Below are 6,000 nucleotides of genomic sequence, written 5' to 3'. Positions count from 1 at the left end.
TACTTGGAGTAGCGTTCAATTCTGGTCGCCACACTACCAGAAGGATGTGGAGGCTTTAGAGAGGGTGCAGAAGAGAATTACCAGAATGTTGCCTGGTGTGGAGGGCATTAGCTATGAGGAGCGGTTGAATAAACTCAGTTTGTTCTCACTGGAACGAAGGAGGTTGAGGGGAGACCTGATAGAGGTATACAAAATTATGAGGGGCAGAGACAGAGTGGATAGTCAGAGGCTTTTCCCCAGGGTAGAGGGGTCAATTCCTAGGGGGCATAGGTTTAAGGTGAGAGGGGCAAGGTTTAGAGTAGATGTACGAGGCAAGCTTTTTAGCAGAGGGTAGTGGGTGCCTGGAACTCGCTACCGGAGGAGGTAGTGGAAGCAGGGACGATAGTGACATTTAAGGGGCATCTTGACAAATATATGAATAGGATGGGAATAGAAGGATACGGACCCAGGAAGTGTAGAAGATTGTAGTTTAGTCGGGCAGCATGGTCGGCACGGGCTTGGAGGGCCGAAGGGCCTGTTCCTGTGCTGTACATTTCTTTGTTCTTTGTTGTTGTTTTGTAGACTAGTACAAAAGGTGAAGTCACACGGGATCAGGGGTGAGCTGGCAAGGTGGATACAGAACTGGCTAGGTCATAGAAGGCAGAGAGTAGCAATGGAAGGATGCTTTTCTAATTGGAGGGCTGTGACCAGTGGTGTTCCACAGGGATCAGTGCTGGGACCTTTGCTGTTTGTAGTATATATAAATGATTTAGAGGAAAATGTAACTGGTCTGATTAGTAAGTTTGCAGACGACACAAATGTTGGTGGAATTGCGGATAGCGATGAGGACTGTCAGAGGATACAGCAGGATTTAGATTGTTTGGAGACTTGGGCGGAGAGATGGCAGATGGAATTTAATCCGGACAAATGTGAGGAAATGCATTTTGGAAGGTCTAATGCAGGTAGGGAATATACAGTGAATGGTAGAACCCTCAAGAGTATTGAAAGTCAGAGAGATCTAGGAGTACAGGTCCACAGGTCACTGAAAGGGACAACACAGGTGGAGAAGGGAGTCAAGAAGGCATACGGCATGCTTGCCTTCATTGGCTGGGGCATGGAGTATAAGAATTGGCAAGTCATGTTGCAGCTGTATAGAACCTTAGTTAGGCCACACTTGGAGTATAGTGTTCAATTCTGGTCGCCACACTACCAGAAGGATGTGGAGGCTTTAGAGAGGGTGCAGAAGAGATTTGCCAGAATGTTGCCTGGTGTGGAGGGCATTAGCTATGAGGAGCGGTTGAATAAACTTGGTTTGTTCTAACTGGAACGACGGAGGTTGAGGTACCATTGATAGAGGTCTACAAAATTATGAGGGGCATAGACAGAGTGGATAGTCAGAGGCTTTTCCCCAGGGTAGAGGGGTCAATTGCTAGGGGGCATAGGTTTAAAGGTGAGAGGGGCAAGGTTTAGAGTAGCTGTACGAGGCAAGTTTTTTTTTTTTTTTACACAGAGGGTAGTGGGTGCCTGGAACCCGCTACCGGAGGAGGTGGTGGAAGCAGGGACGATAGTGACATTTAAGGGGTATCTTGACAAATACATGAATAGGATAGAGGGATACGGAGCCAGGAAGTGTAGAAGTTTGTAGTTTAGTCGTGCAAGCATGGTCGGCACGGGGTTGGAGGGCCAAAGGGCCTGTTCCTGTGCTGTACATTTCTTTGTTCTTTGTTCAGGAGCTCCATCGCTTCGGAGTAGGTGGGCGCATCCCGGATGAGGGGAAAAATGTCAGGGCTCACCCGTGTGTAGAGGACTTGGAGCTTCTGTGGTTCCGAGGGTTCTTCAGCGGCTGCTCTGAGGTAGCCTTCAAAGCAGACTAGCCAATGGTCGAAGGTGGACGTGGCATTGGCTGCTTGAGGGCTCAGCTGCAGGCGATCAGGCTTGATGCGCAGCTCCATCGTTTAAAAAATCTTGTTCAATAAATTGATGCACCGTCAATTACCACAAGACGAGAATGGTGGAACAATCGAGGCGGAGCCAGCAGGCAGGGATTTCCCATTGTACCTCTAATATACGGGCAGGGCCGTAATACATATAATATACCACTAGTGGTGACTACCACACTCAAACACGTCGACAACAAGGACACCTACGTCAGACCGCTGTTCATCAGTGACAGCTCCGCCTTCAACACCATTATCCCGACAAGACTAATAACCAAACTCTGCAATCTTGGACTTGATCCCTCACTGTGCAGCTGGATTCTTGGTTTCCTCACCAACAGGATGGGTAACAACACCTCCTCCACAATAGTCCTCAACACCAGACCCCCAAGGATGTATGCTCAGCCCTCTACTGTACTCCCTATACACACACGACTGTGTGGCAAGATTTAACTCCAAATCGATCTATAAGTTTGCGGATGATATGACTGTGGTGGGTTGTATCTCAAACAATGACGAATCAGACTACAGGAGGGAGATAGGTCACTTGGTTGCATGGTGTACCGAAAACAACCTTTCTCTAAATGTTGGAAAGACCAAGGAACTGATCATCGACTTCAGAAAGCATAGCACGACACACACACCCATCTGCATCAATGGCTCGAAGCAGAGATGGTCGAAAGCTTTAAGTTCCTGGAGGTCACCATCACCAACAGTCTGTCCTGGTCCACTCACGTTGATGCAACAGTCAAGAAAGCCCAACAACATCTCGACTTCCTACGGAAGCTAAAGAAATTCGGCATGTCTGCATCGACTCTCACAAACCTCGACAGATGTGCCATAGAGAGCATCCTATCCGGTTGCATCACAGCCTGGTATGGCAACTGTTCGGCCCAAGATCGCAAGAAACTGCAGAGTGTGGTGAACTCAGCTCAAAGCATCAAACAAGCTTTCCACCCCCATATTGATTCTGTATACATCCCCCGTTGCCTCAGGAAGGCAGAAGCATTGTCAGAGACCCCTTCCACACAGGCTTTGCCCTCTTCCAGACCCTTCCATCAGGCAGAAGATACAGAAGTCTGAAGACTCGCACATCCAGACATAGGAACAGCTTCTTCCCCATAGCTACTAGACTCCTCAACGACTCTCCCTCGGACTGATTTGTTCCCTGTAACAACACTATTCACAACACCCTATCTGTTCTTGCTCATGTATTTGCTTTGCTTGGCCATTGTTCCGAACTGTAGCCAATCACTTGCTGCTTTATGGGCTCTCATTCTCTCCAAATTCCAGCCATTCTATGACCTCTCTCTTGTTGCTTTATGGGTTCACTCTCTCATCCACCATACTCATGTTACTTTTGGGGTTCTCTTTTTCTCCAGACTCCAGCTACTCTCTCTCTCTCTCCAAACACTTGCTGCTTTACGCTCTCTCCCTCCAAACACCTGCTGCTTTATGGGCTCTCCTTCTCTCCAAACTCCAGCTACTTTATGTGAGAAATGAACATTTTTGTGTTGTTTTTACATGTATAAACTCTGGTTCACAATTAAGATGTCAACAATGAAGCATGATGGGAAAATGTACCAGGATGACCTTCGGGGAAGAACGGGATGTACAATAACAGAAATTGCTAAGCAAGGGGGAAGATAGCAGATGCAAGCAGGGGACCTCATTCTTATCTTTAACTGACGGTCCAAGGATATACCAGGAGCAGACAGAAATCACTATGCAAGGGGGAGGCCAAATAAGGGATCACTGATAAAGGAACTGCCTTTTCTACAGTTTGTGGGATGTGTTTCTCACGGATTGTATATAACAAAGTGATGCTGTGTGAATTCTTTGTGTCTGCTATTGCTTACTGGCGGCACCCGCTCTTGCAAGATCGAAAATAAATACTTCTTCAGAATTTGACTAAGTGTAAATCTTTTATTAAGTGAGCAGTGTTTCTCACATTTATGTGCTCTCTCTCCAAACTCCAGCTGCTTTATGCTCCCTATTTCCAAACTCCAGCTACTAGATGAGCTCTCTCTCCAAACTCAACTTATGCTGCTTTATGGGCTCTCTCTCTCTTCCACCATACTCACGTTGCTTTTGGGGCTCTCGTTCTCTCCAAACTCCACCTGCTATGAGACCTTCCTCTCTCCAAACGCTTGCTGCTTTATGCTCTCTCCATATTCTCAAATTCCTGCTGCTTTATGGGCTCTCTTTCTCTCCAAACTCCAGCTATTTTATTGGTTCCTTCTCTCTCTCTAAACTCCAGGTACTTTATGACCTCTCTCTCTAAATTGCTGCTTCTTTATTACTCGGTATTGTTGTGTTGGAGAGCGCAATGGAGCGTTCAGGGAACAGCATGTGGAGTGTCAATAGGATGAAGGAAACAGAGTATAAGTGAAGATATGTATCTGGAGTAAGTGTCTTTTACCTGAGCAATTCATTTGCTGGTGTCTCTCTCTTTTTCCTCACATTCAGTTAACATATGCTGCCTCATCTGCTGAATATTTCAGGCATTGTCTATTTTTATTTTCAGATTCTCGGTATTTTGCTTTTGGATCCAGAAGCTCATTAAATAAACAATTTCTTCCGTGACTTCGATTCAGATTTCAGGCCTGAGGCCTCCTCGTTGCCATGACACCGGCGCGGCGCAGGTGCGCATGCGCACTGGCCCCCGGAGCCGCTGAGTGACGCCGCCATTTTGGAGCCTCCTCTCCTTGGGTCAGTGACCTTTAACCCGACTCTGCCGGTCTGGCTCGCGCCGCCGGTTCCACGTGAGTTAACATTCGATTCCAGCTGCCCGCCCCGCCCCCTCCGGCCGCTTCCACCGGCCTCCGCCTGCCCGGCCCCGTCCCCTGGCTGCACCCGGCCTGCACCACTGCCCGGACTGCAGCACCAACACCAGGGACCCCCAAACCACAGACGCCCAACTCAGGGGACCCCTGACCCCTTTGCACTCCAAACCACAGACCACCAAGTCCCGGGACCCCAAAATCTCAGATCCCCAACTCCCGAGACGCCCAAACCACAGATCCCATGGGCGGCACGGCAGCACAGTGGTTAGCACTGTTGCTTCACAGCTCCATGGTCCCAGGTTCGATTCCGGCTTGGGTCACAGTGCGGAGTCTGCACGTTCTCCCCGTGTCTGCGTGGGTTTCCTCCGGGTGCACCGGTTTCCTCCCACAGTCCAAAGATGTGCTTTTAGGTAATTTGGACATTCTGAATTCTCCCTCTGTGAACCCGGACAGGCGCCAGAATGTGGCGACTCGGGGATTTTCACGGTAGCTTCACTGCAGTCTTAATGTAAGCATACTTGTGACAATAAAGATGGTTATTATTACAATTTCAGGGACCCCCAAACCACAGGCCCCAATTCCAGGAAGCACACCCCCCCCCCCCCCCCCTCAACGACAGAGCCCACCCCCTGATGACAGAGACCCCCTTCCCGCCGACTCCTCAGCCCTGCCCCACCGGGCCGACACCTCAGACCCTTCCCCCCCCCCCCCCACCCCTCTGCTCACACCACAGAGCCCCCCTCAGACGACAGAGCCCCCCCCGCAAACGACAGAGCCAACCCCCACACGACAGAGCCACAGCCCCCCCCCGGACGACAGAGCCCCCCCCCCCCCCCCACGGACGACAGAGGCCCCCCCCTCCCTCCCAGTCGACAGCACCCCCCCCCCCCCCCACCGGACGACAGAGCACCCCGCCGACACCCCAGACCCCCCCCCCCCCAGCCGAATCCCATGACCCCTCTGCCGACACTCCAGACTCCCCTGCTGACTCCCCAAACCTCCCTGCCGACTCCCCAGACCCCCTGCCGACTCCCCAGACCCCCTGCCGACTCCCCTGGCCCCCTGTCGACTCCCCAGGCCCCCCTGTCGACTCCCCAGGCCCCCCTGTCGACTCCCCAGGTCCCCCGCCGACTCCCCAGGCCCCCCGCCGACTCCCCAGCCCCCCGCCGACTCCCCAGCCCCCCCTGCCGACTCCCCAGCCCCCCCTGCCGACTCCCCAGCCCCCCCTGCCGACTCCCCAGCCCCCCCTGCCGACTCCCCAGCCCCCCCTGCCGACTCCCCAGCCCCCCTGCCGACTC

The 6,000-nt window shown here is 51.8% G+C and overlaps 1 protein-coding gene across 4 annotated transcripts in view; it reads left to right on the top strand.

Moving 5' to 3' along the window:
- The first annotated feature begins 4,472 nt into the window (after positions 1-4,472).
- The window catches only part of LOC140418797 (uncharacterized), a 35,047-nt gene continuing 33,519 nt past the window's right edge, over positions 4,473-6,000 (top strand). For 3 of the 4 annotated variants that reach the window (XM_072502422.1, XM_072502428.1, XM_072502408.1), the window contains exon 1: positions 4,588-4,681. The gene's annotated coding sequence lies outside the window, so the exon portion shown is untranslated. Of the gene's footprint in view, positions 4,682-6,000 lie in introns of all 4 variants that reach the window. The other variant, XM_072502417.1, reaches the window with a different exon arrangement.

Source organism: Scyliorhinus torazame, chromosome 1 (assembly GCF_047496885.1).
Source record: "Scyliorhinus torazame isolate Kashiwa2021f chromosome 1, sScyTor2.1, whole genome shotgun sequence".
Lineage (NCBI taxonomy): Eukaryota > Metazoa > Chordata > Chondrichthyes > Carcharhiniformes > Scyliorhinidae > Scyliorhinus > Scyliorhinus torazame.
Note: the sequence above shows the minus strand (reverse complement) of the source record. Positions and strands in the feature narration are given on the sequence as shown.